The sequence below is a fragment of the Monopterus albus genome, unplaced genomic scaffold (genome assembly GCF_001952655.1).
Source record: "Monopterus albus unplaced genomic scaffold, M_albus_1.0 scaffold92.1, whole genome shotgun sequence".
Lineage (NCBI taxonomy): Eukaryota > Metazoa > Chordata > Actinopteri > Synbranchiformes > Synbranchidae > Monopterus > Monopterus albus.
In genome coordinates, this window is record NW_018127972.1 from 2,129,924 (window position 1) to 2,146,487 (window position 16,564).

Below are 16,564 nucleotides of genomic sequence, written 5' to 3' on the forward strand. Positions count from 1 at the left end.
GCACGGTATAAATAGGAAGAAACTAATCAGGTGCAGCTGGTGGTGATTCAGGGGACGTGAAGCAGGTGTGTCAGATAAAGAAATCAGGGGTAAGGGAGCTAAAATAGAGGGAGAGAAGTGAGAGAGGCAGGTGCACCCGGGCAAACCTGACAGGACCCACCCCCCCCAAGGATGGATCCCAGACAGCCAAATCACCATCCCAGGGAGGGAGGCGGGGGCCCCCAGGTCTTGAAGGGTTGTCCCAATTCATAGGGGAAAATATCAGTACTTACTTTAGCTCTGTTTTGAGGGTTAACTTAAAAATGAGGGAGCACTCATTAACCAGGGGTAGGGGTTAAAAAACAGGAAATGGAATTGGGCGTAGTTTGTATTTGTCCCATCCTTTAATGGCAGATTACTTTTACCTCGTTTTCTAGCAAGGCCATTCAGAACTGTTATAATGATCTCAGACATGTACAGCATAAGATTCCCAGAGTTTCTCACCTTTACCTTTTAATCAGAAAATCCTTATTCTTCTAGATACTGACCTTTATATGTATCTTTGCAGAACCCATGTCTAAGAATTTCAGTCCAAGGTCATTGGTTTGGTTGAACCCTGTGTTTGTGTACCCTGCATAATTATAACCGGAGTGTTTAAACCATACAGTATACTTATAGCCCAATGATGTCGATAAAAAAATCTGTTACTTATAAATATTTGATAATTTTTGACATAGCCTAAACACAACATAAACATCCACAGAACTTTGATTAAGATACACATGGACTAAAAATCAGCTTGTCACTAAAATGGTGACATGGTGTTTCTAAAGTTCCTTAAACCTAGTTTGGCATTTCTGCAATTTATAGGCCACTAATACTAATATACTAATATAACTGCAGTATCTGCAATAAGCTTATTAGGACCAATATATTGTCTTGGCTGATTTTAAAAGGCCAACTACAAAGAAAGTCAGCTATATTCATTATGTCCAGAACAAATGCAGCACACCTGTGTCTCATGAATTTACATGTGCTTTCATACACAAATATGATTTTCCATGGGGATGTGCAGTGGACTTACCAGAGGTCAGGTTCACAAAGACATGGTTGACTGGTCCAACCTCAATTAAACCAGATCTGCAGCAGGTTTAACAGTGCACTCCCCAGGAATTTAATTAATTTCTACAGGAAACAGCAACCATTTCAAATCAAACTATATGTGTAGTTTAAACCATGGCTACTGGGGAAACTGCAATGGAATTTAAACTGCAGCTATTTTAAAGACAAAGCACCAGCCCCACTACTGACATACACATTTGTAAACATCAGAGCTGTGTGTTGGCTCTGGCCACTGCCGAGCTGCAGAATTTCCAGGCTTTGTCAAGATTCTTTCTTTACACTTAGTTTCACATCCTAACACTCACACTAGACACACACACACACACACACACACACACACACACACACACACACACAAAACGGAAGAGGGAGAATAAATGTACGTAACTAAATATGACTGAATGAAAGAGAAAGAGAGGTGAACTGTGCATGATCAGTGGGTTGGCACAAATACAAGTCAGCCCAATCTGACAGGAGAGCATGAGCATAAACATGTACATGCACACATACTGAGCAGCGTGTCTCCAAGAGGAATGGTGTGTATACAAATGTATGTATGTGTGCCTATGCGCGTTTGACTGTCAGCAGTGTGGACAGTTGTTTTTGTGTTTGCAGTACACTTTACATGTGCATGTTTTCTGAGTGTGACCTGTGTGCACACTGCACTAGAATAAAGAGAAGAAAGGGATAAGCTCCGAGGCACAAATGATAAAAGCATAGCTGAAAAAAGAATGAGAAAGAAGACATGGAGGGAAATGAGGGAAGAAGAAAAATACATATGAGAGAACAGGATATGTAGCTGTGAGTGTATGTGTCCCCTGGTTTTACTCATATTGTGGGGCCCAAAACCCATTTACACAGACATTATAAGACTTGGCCAGGGTTTCATATACTCTGAACATTTTCCAGAACAAAATTTAAAATTAAATTCCTACATATACTAAGAAATTTAGGCCTGTTTGTTTAATAATTCATTTGAGGGTGTTGGTGAGCTAAGAAGCTACTGAACTAAATGCGCTGAGGATGTGCACTTCACCCAGTTGTTGCTGATCTGACACCAAATCAACACACAATAATTATGCATAGGCACACAAAATAACAAATGAAAGCAACTCATGAGACGATTAAAAAAACTGCATATGCCCATATCATTCATGTTAGTGACAGCAGGTAAAGTCAGTCAGTCCACTGCACAGTCTGCATTTACCATCACTTCTGTATGCTGCTGACAGGAGGTGGCTCGCGTTAGGGAGTGGAAATGGTACGATCCACTTTAGTTGTGTGCGATACATTAGATGCTTCTTCAGGCCATGAATGTTGCCTCCATTTTGACAGTGTTCAAAATAAAACAAACTACTTCACTATAGATGGTCATTCTTGACTTGTGGAAAAAATATTTCATTGAGAAATTTAAACATGTAATCCACTTATTTAGCATCAGAACTCACGACCATATCTCACTGGTAAATAAAATAGACTAGTCTCATACTTTCTCTGAAAAATGTAGATACTGCAAAGACCTTAACTGTAAGTAAACCTTAAAACAGCAACTCCAGTGACCTGGGAGGAAAAGTGTGGGACAGAAGAAGATGAGGAGGGGTGTCAAACTTTTATTATTATATTATGATTACAATTTCTATAACTAAACAGATTATAAAACTTGAATGTTTGTTGCTTCAGGGGGAGGCTAGGGTCCATATTCACTAAGCTTCCTAAGTTGCTCCTAGTGATGAAATTCTAAGAAAAAGTGTCTTAAGCAGAGAATAACAGGAGAAAGACAAAAAGAAGAATTATTCTCCAGACACTGAATGTGTTCATCAAAGGCTACAGATCTTGATCTACAGATTTTAAAATGGAGTCTCTCACTTGGTTTTCTGATGAGGGGTTAAAATAATGCCTAGGACCAAGGGATCCATGCTGCAAGCTTGTAACACAACATCAGCACAACGAGTTATGTGGCACCTCTCAACTTCTGGCACCACCCCCATATGATCATCAAGCCTGTCTAAGGGGTCAACCACACCTCCTCACTGAGATCAAGCTTTATGTGTTTTCCATGCTCAGAGTTGCTCAGGGCCCGTAATTATCAACTCTCTCAGAATCACTCCTAGGAATCGCGCTAAAAGCTAACTTAGGACTAAAAAAATCTCCTACCTTAGAGCAGGACTTATTTATAAAGCGCCCTCTCACTTTCAACGAGGAGAAATCCCAGTCCTAAGAACGAGCGTGACGTTGGTGTTTTATGACACTTCAAAGGCATCATTATACTGATGTGTTTTTAAGTTTTTCTGACAGTCGGGGTTTGTAGTTTTATGCAGTGAGAAATGAGAAAGGCCGATATTAGCGCCACTTGTCAAATGAAGGGTTTATTTGTATAGACAAGAAGCTGGTGACAGAAAATAAGATGTTCATTATAAGTTGTAGTAATTTGCTTTATATATCAACTCTCTTTCTGTAATAGGCTTAAAGTTTACTGGATAGCCACTCATAATGTGACTCATCTGCATGAAATTATCTTTATTAGCCCTATTCTTTAATTCCCTATAATAAAGATGTGTATTCATGAGTAACAGCTAGTTTCAGTTTCAGTCTGCTTTCACTGTCACTTGAGTTGTATGTGGATCCATCTGGCCACTAAATCGAGTAAATCAAGGATTGCGTAGTTCACAACCACTGAAGTGCTAATGCTGTGATAACATTTCTGATTAACAGAAGCACGTTCATTGGTTGTTGTGGCGATTATTTTAATGTATGAGCCATCAATGACTCCAGCATGTCCAAAGAACCCGGTGAGTTTTTCACTGATTAACAGTGAGTGGTGTTTATTATGGCCCAAACTGTCAGCTTTGACAGACTCCTATCACTGTGGGTGCACGATAAAAAATGTAGCCTAAAGATGCAAAGACTGCAGTTTCAGTGGAGACAGCATGTGTTCTTCCTTTTGTTGGAGCAACTGCATCTTGCACAAGCTCTTTCACAAAAACTATTCCATTTATGGCCAAACTGTATTTTCAGCTCAGCGTCATTAAGTGCAAGCAAAACATTTTCCTCCTGCTGAGTCTGTGTGCTTATCCCTTTCTGAATGCCACCTACATGTTGTTGGCGACAGGAGTGATTTCCTAAGATAGGAATGTTGATAAATTGCTCTTACGTCTGCTAAATGTAGGACCAAAACTGAGTCATTCTGAGAATTTCTGGCCAGTTAGGAGTGATTTCCCGCTCTGAGACGCTTGATAAAAATGGGCCCTTAGCAGTTTTCAGTTCATGCAGATGAACATCGGCGGTTCAGGAGCAGGACCTTGCCCCTAATATGTGCCTTCCCCTGCTACCTTCCTATAAATATTACCAATCTCCACCTGCAGAGTGCTTTCATTTCTAGTAAAAGCCTCCCACCCTCCTCATCTATCCTGCTCTTCTCTATCCTTTCTCCCCTCCTGTACTTCCCTCTTCCTTGCTTCTGTTTTTACTGCTTTCTATGGCGGAATCCGCCATACCTGCAAGCTGCACAGATTCAATGGTAGCCTTCCCCCAAAATGTTCTATCAATCACCAAGCAGCATCAGCACATAGTTCCACATAGGCGTGGTCCAGACTACTGAATCACTTTTAAACTAAGACTCCTCACTCAGGGTTTTTAGGATAAGTTAAAAGCTCTCTGAGAGCCAGTCTCAGAATGTGAATATGCACCCATATTCACCTTCACAGTATTAGCAAGGAGTGGAAATGAAATGTAGTGCATCACAACATGAGATGTGAAAACCCTGTAACAGTTTGTGTCACTCTGCTGATGTGACAGAAACGCCATCAGTGCTGCACTGTTTCATTTTTAGTTGTCAAATATCTTAATGATGTGTTTCCTTTCATTTCTGGCATTAAGGCATTACTGCATTGGGTGGGAGATGTGCATGCATCTCTAATGAGATCAACCATAAGCATTATCAGTATATGACCTAATCTGTAGTGTTTGAGTAACTCACTGTTGTTCAACATTTGTCTTTCCATCATGTTATCCTCTGCTTAAGGAATGTCTAAGCCTCTTGAAAGTCCTTCTCTCTAACAGTTTTCTACCTTAGGAGCTCTTTTATGGCTTAAGATGCTTCTTGAATTACTTTTATCTTTACTAGGATCTACTCTTAACATTTAAGGAGATGTCTGTGGGTAAACACTCACAATTCTAAGATTTTTTAAAGAATTTCATTAATAGGAGAAACTCTTTGCACTAGGAATGTTTATGAATACAGGTTTCTTCTAAGGGAGCTAAAATCCCCCCTTGGCTCATCCAAAATATGGATGATGGACTTAGCCTTCCTTGTCAGAACCACGATGTAAATAACCGAAATGTTGAGTGATGAATTCATTTATGATTAAGGTAAGTCTCCAAAAAATTAATATAAGTAAAGGTAACGGCCCCATGAGAAATGAAAACAAATGTGAGTGTGTGTGTACATGTGTGCACACACTTGCGCGCTTAAAGTAAAGTCTGCTACCTAACTAACAGCTTCACAGCTTATTATCATGCGGTCTGTCATCTGGTGTATAGCTCTACTGCCCTCAGTGTTTCTCTCTATATCACTGTCTCTCTCTCTCTCTCTCTCTCTCTCTCACACACATACACACACACACACACAAAGGGACATGCACATGCACACAGTTCCAGGCACACACTCACAGGTAGAGTATGTGCATCATGAAGAGAGAGGACTCTGGCTGAAAATTTACCCAGTTTCACAGTCTTACCTGCTCACACATACAAATGAAAACACAAACACACACACACACACACACACATGCACTTCAGACCTGCTGAATTTCACCATGGCAACAAACAGAGGAACCACTCTCTCATGTTTGGGGATCATTTTCTCAGGGAAAGATTATACCACATGTTGGGAACCTTTTCAGTAGGTCAGCAGAGTCACAGGTTTGGTCCCTTGCGACCCTATGACTAAAATGTTTTTGACCGCAAAAATGTGGTACCCACTTTGTTTAAAGTGTGTTCATGAGCGTATGGAAGGTACAATGACTATTAGCTATGTGCATGCAGGTGGCTTAATGCTACATGGGCTGATGATCCTGAAGAGTTTTCAAGGTGAGACAGCAGAAGGATTTCAGTAGGTACAGACCTCAAACTCACAAACTTGAACATTTCAGTCGATCACAACAAGTGGTCAAATCAACACTACCTATGTTACAAATATTACCAGTACTGGGCATGGTTTTGAAAATCAAAAGCTTGTTTTCATACTGAAAAATTCCAACTATCAGACATTTCTTTATATTGTTTACAACAAATCATTATGTATTTTCAATATATACCACCATTTACAGATAGTTAAAAATGCAAAGTCACTATTTAGCATCATCTTCAACAATGACAACTGATTCAACAAAGTGTGTTATGACCCATAGTTACGTTTTATTGTTAGGCGACTTCTACAGGTCATAGTAATTATGATGGGAGCAAAGGGGGAAGTTAGCTGACATGCAATAAAGAGTGACAAAGTCTGCATTAGACTGAGTTTGGAATGTATGGATTAACTTTGATATGGGAATCCACTGTTCTTTTCCCAATTCACTGGAACAGCCTACATAAGGTTTAAGCATGTGTAAGCCAACACCGCCATGATCTCACTAGCTGGGTGTCAGGGCGGCGCATAAAGCTGCCAATAGTAGCAAGGGTGAACTCCATTATAGAGCCAGATGAGGATAAGTGAAAAACTGTCTCTTTAATAAGAGCACAGACAACTAAACCATACCGAAAACTATGTAAACACGAAACACACACTCAGGTCGAAAATACAGTCCAGAGCCAGCAAACTCGCACAGCCGAGGGATCCAAAACGAGATGTCAGAGAGGGAAGTCCAATAATCCATACACAGAAAACTGTCTGAAGCAGCAGGGCAAGGCAGAACACAATGGTCAAAAAACAGTCCGGGGTCAAAACAGGAAATACAGGCACTAGGAAAAACACTGGAAGGTCTGACATGGGTAAGAGAACAATCTGGCAGCTCTGGGAAGGCTGTTTATATCCAGGCAAAAACAGGTGTAAACAATTGAGTGTTTATTAAAGTAAAAAGTCCGTAATTGAGATATGGCAAAACCAGGACGTTGTGTCAAAATAAAAGCATGAGACCAGAAACAGGTGGGACAGAATCATGACACTGGGTATACTCTTCCTCTTTTATAGTACTTCAAGATTTTTATTAAATGTTGTGTTTCTTCTAATTACAATATACGAACACAGTATCCAGCTGTGTTATGTATAACATAACATATAAGATAACCTGAAAGTCACGGTGTGTCTGCATTCTAATCAAGATATGCATAGAAAGCATTTAACTGAAGTTGATACATTATAATTAGAGACACTTCAGTTGCCTTGTAGAATGTTTTATTAGCCGACGGAATAATAATACAAACATGTTTGAGAATCGAGAAACTAAACTGGATATAAAGGTATCAAAACATAACACTACACATGGTTATACTGTGTAACCACAGGATGGTTATATATTATGTACGGAAACGAGAAATCCTTAAGGATTTTCCCAATACTACACAGTTGGCATAAAAGAATGTTGATCTACTTTACTGTATACTCTCCATACATTTGGTCACAATTTTAATTTCAAATATCTAAACTGAAAAACCATTCCAGACAGATATGTCATGATCCGCTCCCTGCCCCTCGCTCTGGGCAGTGACTCTGGGCTTGACTGTCTACTTTCTGCAAGATGGCGGATTGTCCAGTTCCTGTTTCACCTTCCTGTGTTTCACCTGTGCTTTGTTAAATTCAGGATATTTAACCAGACCTGTTTTTGCAGTTAGTCACCAGATCGTCGCATTTACATTTACTGAAGATCGTTTTATTTATTCATTTTTGTCCTCCGTCTCTGAACGAAACTTCTTGCTGCTGTGGCCAGGTCCCACTCCAGTGCTTCTGCCCATAAAATAATACTCACCTTGTGTACTCACCTGTTTGCCTGCTAGCTGTGAATTTCAAGCCCTGGCCATTACCTACCTGTGCTGGTTGCCACTTCCCTTGGCGCTGCATCATCTGCATGGTGCGCCATCTTCTCCCGCTGCTGCCTTCTTACCTGCCATCCACTACTACCACCGGCTTCCTGGGACACACTCCTTGCCATCCGCCTGCAGCAACAAAAGAACTTACTTGTATGAGTAGCAGATGCCTCTGTTCAGTATTTTACTGTCCAAATTTACCAGAATTAAAATTCACTGTCATTTTGCTCTTCATAGGAGAATCCAAGCAGGGACCATCCTCCAGTTCCCCGTGCTGGAGTCATGGAGCCTGAACACCCCTGGTCCATTAAGTGCACTATTTTCTTAAATATTTACTGCTTGTAAAAAGTTGAGAAATAAAACTGGTTTACATCTGACAATCTGGGTTTATATATATATATATATATATATAATTGCATTTTTACTTGGCATAATATGAATTGTGAATAACCATGTTGATATTTGGATATTCAAAATCACATTATGGATATCAGGAATTTACAGATTTCTGGGATGGAATTATCTGAAAAAGAACATTATTCTGTTTTGGTCACTTGCTTTTGATCTGCTGAATCCAGCTTAAACAAGATACATAAGGTACATACACTCACCGGCTACCTGTACAATTGTAGGCGATTTAATGCAACACTTCTGCCATAACATCTGTGTTTTTAAAGCTCAAAATGTTTCCATTTTTGGTGAAACTGTCATAAATATATAAATCCAATTATATGTTTATTATTGAGGCCATAGTTAAGGTGGTGTTATACTGGACTGCATTCTAAAATTGAAACCAACCCCAACACCGCTGGCAATAATAATAGTACAGACACACACACACACACACACACACACACACACAAAGGGGCTGCTCTGTCTGTTATCAGGACTGGGACAGCCTGTGAGTCAGTCTTCACAGACTTGGCAGAGTTACCCACAATCACTTACTCTCTGAGATTCTGTTGTCTTGCCAAGCTGGAAATGGGAATAAATCTCAAATAAAATGCATTGTAATGTTTCACTTTGTGATAACGGTTTAATTTTTCAATATTTCAGCTGGTAGTCTCTTATTCCCAATGCAAGCTCACACATTACCAGCTGCAGCTCAAAAAGATCACGCTCATTAAGCTCACAGAGGCCTAAAATATCACTAAGTGATGAGACCTTGTGAGTATTGGTGCACCCCTTCCTCGTGTGTCTGTTTAGGTGCTTACAATTCTCCAAGGTGCTGTTTGAGGGTGCATAAGAGTACTGTATGTTGCCATGTTTTGCACTCTCCCATGCTCACCCACAACACTCAAATGTACTTACACAATTGCAGCTGGTACCTGAAATGTAAAACACTGCACTGTACAGTTGCATTGACTTAAAACTGTTCCTTGATGGTGATTAGCTCCTGGTACATGTGACCAACACTGCAAATTAAGTGTTATGTTTCTCCTAAGGAAATGGTAAACTAAGACGTCTAGAACCAATTGCTGATTGACTAGATATAAAAGGCTAGCAGATAAAGCTAAACAGTTTTATTAAATAAAAAAACTAAGGCTTATTTGAAGCTCAGGGGACTGTTCTTCATACGCTGCTAAACAGAGTCAAGATCAGTAACCTCAGGTAAAGATCGGGTTTAAAGAAAACTGTGCCTCCACTTGCAGTAGTTCTCTGATGATTCTGCCATTGTGAGCTACATCAGCAGAAAACAAGAGACAGACTATACAGGTGTTGTGGACAGTTTTGTACAGTGGTGTGGGCAGAATAGAGCCAGTCCAATGCATAAGTAAACTGAGCGCCTGCTCTGGGCTCCCGAAGCAGCCAGAGGGACTCCATGCGTGCTTGAAATATCCCACAGGCAGAGCTGGAGGCCCAATATGCTCACTACGCAAGTTGCATAGTGCCCTGCAAGCTACATAAGGCCCCAGCTCCCCCTCATGTCAAAGTGGGCATTCATTTTAACATCCTAGCAGGAACAGCAATCAGGTAACTTGTGTTCTGTCCTCTTCAAGTTTGATACCTTCAAATATCAGAAACATTAAGTTGATGTGCTAGCTTGCAGTGCACTCTGTCTTGTTTTTTGCCAGGAATTTCCAGGGCTGTGTTCTGTGACTTTGTTCCTGACAAAAGTGTCAGTGAAATACAACTGTTTATTAGGTTTATAAATACCAATGGGCAACGCTGTTTATAAACTAAAGTTTGGAAAAGATCAAAATGTCACATGTGAATGTGCATTCATATGCACATGCACAAAATGAATGCTTCCCTGCAGCAACCTCGGTAGGGATCAGTCCATACAATAATATAGGCACTCCTCATAGGTGCACATAATTCTAAAATAAGACAATGATGGGCTAGGTTTGCTTAAAACTCTCAACTAATACAATGACTGTATTAATACAGTGACTATTGATCAAATATTACATCTGATTACCTGGGCATACTGTGAAATGTGGATGTACATTTGAAAAAGGACATCTGAGGGAGCCAGTCTGAATGGGCCTGGTGAAGCTGAGTATTGTTATCTATGAATTACAGGTGTTATGCTTAAAGAGCCCATGGCATGCTTTTCCTTGTTTTCTGTCTTATCTACAATGTTACAACAGTGAATTATCATCTTAGACATGACCTAAAGATCAAAAAATAAGGTGAACATATGTTCTAGTATTTCTATGCAGAAGTAACTCGGTGTAGACACCATTCGCAAACTCTCGCTTGCGAGACTTTTTTTCTACCTAATTAAAGTATTATATGATAGTTTAAGGACTGTCGTGTGGAGGATGACGCAGCGACCACCAGTTGGATTTACCAACCTTGGAGCTACTTGAAAGGGAGTGATGTTTCCCCTACTTGGTGGGACTTAATGGTAAGTTTAAAAGACACACTTTGCATGTCTGTCAATGCCTTGTTTCTGTAATATTAGAGAGAATTGTAAGGCTGGAGAAGTTGCTATGTCTGGATTATGCCAGTTAAAATATGGGGTTTCTCAATTACCTGCTTTGCTTAGAGTGTTACACATCTCTTTTCATCTGTATATATATCGTTGTTTACATCTCTATAGAGCAGAAATTCAAATTAATTAATGCCGTCGCAGTTTGTTGCGCTGTCCACTTTCAACAAAACACCGGCAGCAGGAGTTGTGCACATTCACAAAATATCCTCGTTTTTAGGAAGAGGCGTTTTGGTTTTATGATACTGCAAAAATTATCGACTATTTGGAGTTATGAGGGGTGCCAAGATAATCTAGAGGTACCCAAGATTAAACATTAAATGGCTGGAAACAAGCACGCCATGGGGACTTTAATTATGTCAATAGAGCACATGCTGGATCATCAGCCAGTACAAGCACAGACTCAGCTGATCCACCTCCAGCTCTAGCCAGTACTAACACAGACCATCTTAAGAATTTATAGAAAATGTTCTATTTTTATTCAATAAAATAGTTTATATATACCTCTTTCTATTTTGTACATCCATCCATTAACTATACCGCTTATCCTGAACAGGGTCAGGGCAAGGGCTGGAGCCAATTCCAGATGACATTGGGTGAGAGACGGGGTACACCCTGGACAGGCTGCCAGTCTATCACAGGGCTGACACTTAGAAACAGACAACCACACACACCCAAGCTCACTCCTATGGGTAATTCAGAGTTGCCAATCAACCTAAGCTGCATGTCTTTGGACTGTGGGACAAAGTCAGAGTACCCAGAGAGAACAGTGAGAACATGCAAACTCTGCACAGGAAGGCACCAGGTCAGCCGGGGCTCAAACCTGGAACACCTGGCACTGGCTGCCCCTGGTACAGCCTACTGAACCTGCTGCCCCTGTGACCTGACCCAGGATAAGCGATTAATAATGGATGGATGACTAGACTAACTAGTCACTCTTGTTATTGTATTTGATGCAGTTAGATTTTTTGATTTGTTATTGTTATTTTATTAAAATGTATACAACTACATATAGATGAGGGAACAATCAAACTTACATATACACATACAGTAGACAAACTACAACATTTCACACTGACTAGCAACACCATTCCTTATATGTGTGTGCCTTTGTGTGTGTGGTAATTTCCTCTATTTATTGGCACATCCTATCTCATCTAGAATAATGCAGGTATCTTTCTGTCTCACACACATACATTATTCACATTGTGTGAGATTGATAAGAGAGAAAAAAATGATAAATTGAAAATGAAGGAGCATTTAGACCCAAAGTAAGGTCACTGTGCGGATCAGAGTAATGATGACAGTGTAATGATGAGAAAGACAAACAAAGAAAAGAACGCACACATGCACACTGGAGAGTGCAGATTTAGGAGTGGCATCTCTACAACCACTGCATTGATTTTCATGTCAGCCAGTAAAATATGGGCTGTCTGCTCATTCTGCCTATCCTCTGTGACAAATAAGCTCTGTCACAGCCACTGGTGCCATGCTCAGTTTACATATCTGACTTGTAACACCTTTCAAATGGCAAATGAATCAGATTGCTTTTGATTTGGAAATATTTTGCCATGAGGTTCAGACTGTCACAGATAGTGCTGGGCAAGTCATTTGAAGCTAATCAATTTGTCATTATGTTATCTAATTGTTATAATCCTAAAATCTCAGCAGCAAAAAAATCCATTATATTACTTATTCAGTTTTATTACTTAGCTCAAAGATGCCTCCTAATCAATCCCAACCCTCCACACCAATGTCATATCTTTTATATTTAACTGCACTAACATAGGTAGGCTAGGTCCTAGGTGCACCAGATGGGGTTGGAGTTTTATACTTCATGAAAATATCTTTGATGTTTGAAAAACAGTTAAGGATCTCAACCTCATGTCCCCCTGACCACAGATAGTCCACAACATCCTTCACTGCTGAGCAGCTGTCAGCCATTTCAAATTCAAATACAAAAAAGTCAGAATCCTCTGTAGGTGCAGTTGTGCAATAATCTCTCTTACCCTTATCTGTCAGCCCCCAGAGTTTGAACATTGGACCAGTGGCAGCTGCAAGATGTCCATCTTTGCTCTCCAATGCAAGGAAAAACAAGTATGGATGGCCTGAACTATACAGTTTGATCTATTTGTGATAGTTCAATAACTATTTGAAATTTAATTACTGTCCCTAGGATACTGTTCATCAATGGTGCAATGCAACAAACCAACCTCAACATATCAATTCTCAAACGATTAAGAGATTTAGGAATAAAGGCATACCTTCACAATAAGATCTGGAAAGTCAGCTGTCATTTTTGAGAGGATTTCTTTCAAAGCAAGTCCTTAACATGAGGACTTCAAGGGTCTGTAGTAGCTTCCAGTACAAACGGTTATCCCCCCTCTACACATAGTTCACAATGGATAATAATGTTCTTTGAATCTGTGACTGAAATAAACTCAAAATAACAACAATACTTCCAAGCCTCTTGCTCTCATCCTCCAAATCTTTGTTTAGGTTTTTGAATAGTAGCCACCATGAACCTGCTCGTGCACACACATCATTAAATATCCCACCTAAGACAAAAGCCAAATCATGTTTTAGCAATGCTATAACGCTAATGTCATTACTGTTGTGAAAACTGTAATCTCTTACACTACTAAAGTGATAACATTATAGTTATGCATTACTAAGCAACATTTTATTGAACTAAGCAGCACTTAGAAAGTGCAAAACTCTGGCAGAGGGTGACTCAGTTTCCCCATAATAGCATAAAAGCAATATTTCCATGATAGTTTGACCCTCATAACATGATTGCTTGACCATGAAAAGCTACTGCTGGCATTTGCCCATGAGGCTATGCCAGGTGATGGTTAAGGAAAGCACATGGTATACCGCTCATTAGATTCTGACTGTACGCAGCTATAATGTCCAGTTGGAACACCAGTGTCCTCGCCAACGGACTACTGTGCTCTGAATGAGATGTAGGTGCCTGCTAATAGAGCTAGCTTGATCAGTTAACGAGCCCTCACATCTCTGAAAACATCAGAACAAATTTCTAAATTGGCATTACTTGGATACACTGAGCACATATCCTCAAAGTGTTTACTTTGTTGTTACAGTTGCCTGAAAAAATCAAAACTTAAATGGCATAATACCAATTTTATGGATGAAAATGACAGTAGGTTTGAGCCTGGCTCTAAATCCCTGCCATCAGGCTCTTGTCAGACTATTCCCCAGCTCTGTACTGTTGCCTCACTGGGCTCCTTCAGTCCCTGTCTCACACAGTGGGGTGTACAGAGTGGCAGCACTCGGTTTCCATTGACAATGAATGGGCAGCTGTCACTAACCCAGGGATTTGTCTCTGTATGTGCACAGTGTTTAGCAGTACAGCCATGCAATTTGGCTACAAGGGGGTTCACATACAGTCAGCAGCCTTTCCAGCACTCACAATGTTGAATAATTCTTTAAAAAATTCCTGTATCAAAATTATATGAATCAGCACCAAAATGTAATCAACTGTTCTGTGGGCCATATCCTACCTCTCCAAAAAAAAATTTCATCACATTTTGAGTTATGCTATTAATAAACAAATGAACAGATCCCCTGCCCTTGGCAGAGGTAGCAAGAGTAAAGAGAGTACCCACCTAATCACATCAACTTATCCTTACACTCATAATCACATACACACTTTCTTGTTTTTGTCACTCAGCGGTCCCTACATAGACATACATTCATTTCCAGGAAACCTTAATCATAACCATTTCTTGCCTAACCCTAATTAGACTTTACCCAGATCTTAACCAAAGCCGACACTTGCTCTAACTTTACACATCACTGTTTTCGTAAAATTCCACAAACTACATCGTAGGGACCTGCCGGCCCACAAGTGACCACACGCACACACGCAAACACACATAGCTCTCCTTCTGCTACACCCACTTGTCACAGCCAAAAAATATGGAGTCAATCGGAGACAAGGACAAGTGTGAAAATGTGTGTGTCTTTATTACATTGTGTGGACATTTCTGCATTGTGAGAACATTTTAGCCAGTTCTCACAAGTTCAAAGGGCTGAGAGTTAATGATTGGATTTAGGGTTAAAAGTAAAATTAGGTTTCAACTAGGTTAGGGGCAGGGGTAAGCATGTAGTTCTGAGATTAAAGTAAGGGTCTAGGTAATCCATTGTATTAGGTGTTAGGTTTAGGGGGTTAAGGTCAGGGTTTATGGTTAAGGTTGGGGGGGGTTAGTGGTTAGGTGTTAGGGTAAGGGTTAGCCAAGTATTAGGGTTAGGGTAAGTCTCCAGGAAATGAACGTTAGTCAATTGAAGTCCCCCAAGTAAGGAAAACAAGCATGTATGTCTGTGTCTGTGTGTGTCTGTGTGTGTGTGTGTGTGTCTGTGTGTGTGTGTGTGTGTGTGTGTGTGTGTGTGTGTGTGTGTAGAAGAGCGAGAAACTGACTTAAATACCACTGGTGACAATAACCTATACTAAAAGGCTCTCTCTGTGCCACTACAGATGCATTTCAGTGCCTCAGTCTTAACATCTGTTGGGAATGTGATGCTTCTGCTTCCCACACTGAACCCACACATGTGCAAGTGCACACACACACATGCAAAAAGAAAAAGACATAGAGGAGGAGAATGAAGAATCTTAGCAAAAATTTTGTTATTTTACCTGGAAGATTTATTTTATATCATAATTCTAGCAAAGCTCATTCAGCTGAACTCAAAGGTAAAAAAGGAGAGGGAATGTATGTGTGTGTATGAGAGAGATATAGCCAGAAAGGGAGGAATATCAGCCCTAAAAAAAACAAAAAATTTTAAATCCCTTAAATTATGCAGTTAATGGGGAAACCCATATAACCCCTAACATTCAGTGTGGGATTTTATTATGCAAATGGAAAGCTGGTGATCTTACCCTGGAAAGAAGCATCAAATTGGCTGAAGTTTCAGAAGGACGCGGTGATGCAGTTCAGATTAAAGAAAAAACCTATGTGTTTCTAAACATGACCATGATGCTGGTGATGACCACCGACTGGAGGTCATTCTCTCCCCTCCTTTACATATACCACCACATCTGTAGCAACCATGGATAAAATGCGATCTCGTTATCTGGTTGCCATGCGTGAAAAGACAGCTTAACTGATTTAGGTTACCTTGTTAACTGGACAGCAGGAGCGCTTCCCTGACGCAGCGGTGTCGACTTCAACTTTTCCCTCTGTCAGCTCCTTAAATCCAGAGAGCGCGTAGGTCAGGTGCAGATCCGCGGTTTGTTTGCCACTGTGCCCTCCCTGTCTTCTTGTATCTTCCGTTAAAAACGATGTGCCGCACGCAGCCAGCAGGGCGGAGTGAGGCAAGCGAACCGGCAGCGACTGGGCTGATGCATCGTCACAGGAAAGGAAAATGAAGAGTCTCACTCTGATGTCGGGGGGCGTCGTTTTCAAGCTTTCAAGCAGTTATAGTGTCACTGTTGCAATGCTGTGCAAGTGCTGCGTTGCAGCGCCTGGTCAGCACCATATTTTT

At 40.5% G+C, this 16,564-nt stretch overlaps 1 protein-coding gene across 2 annotated transcripts in view; it reads right to left on the reverse strand.

The window, feature by feature from the left end:
* Nucleotides 1-16,413, reverse strand: part of LOC109964741 (junction plakoglobin-like) — a 106,608-nt gene extending 90,195 nt beyond the window's left edge. For both annotated transcript variants that reach the window (XM_020608273.1, XM_020608272.1), the window contains exon 1: nucleotides 16,198-16,413. The gene's annotated coding sequence lies outside the window, so the exon portion shown is untranslated. The remainder of the gene's footprint in view (nucleotides 1-16,197) is intronic.
* Between the last annotated feature and the right edge of the window lie 151 nt (nucleotides 16,414-16,564).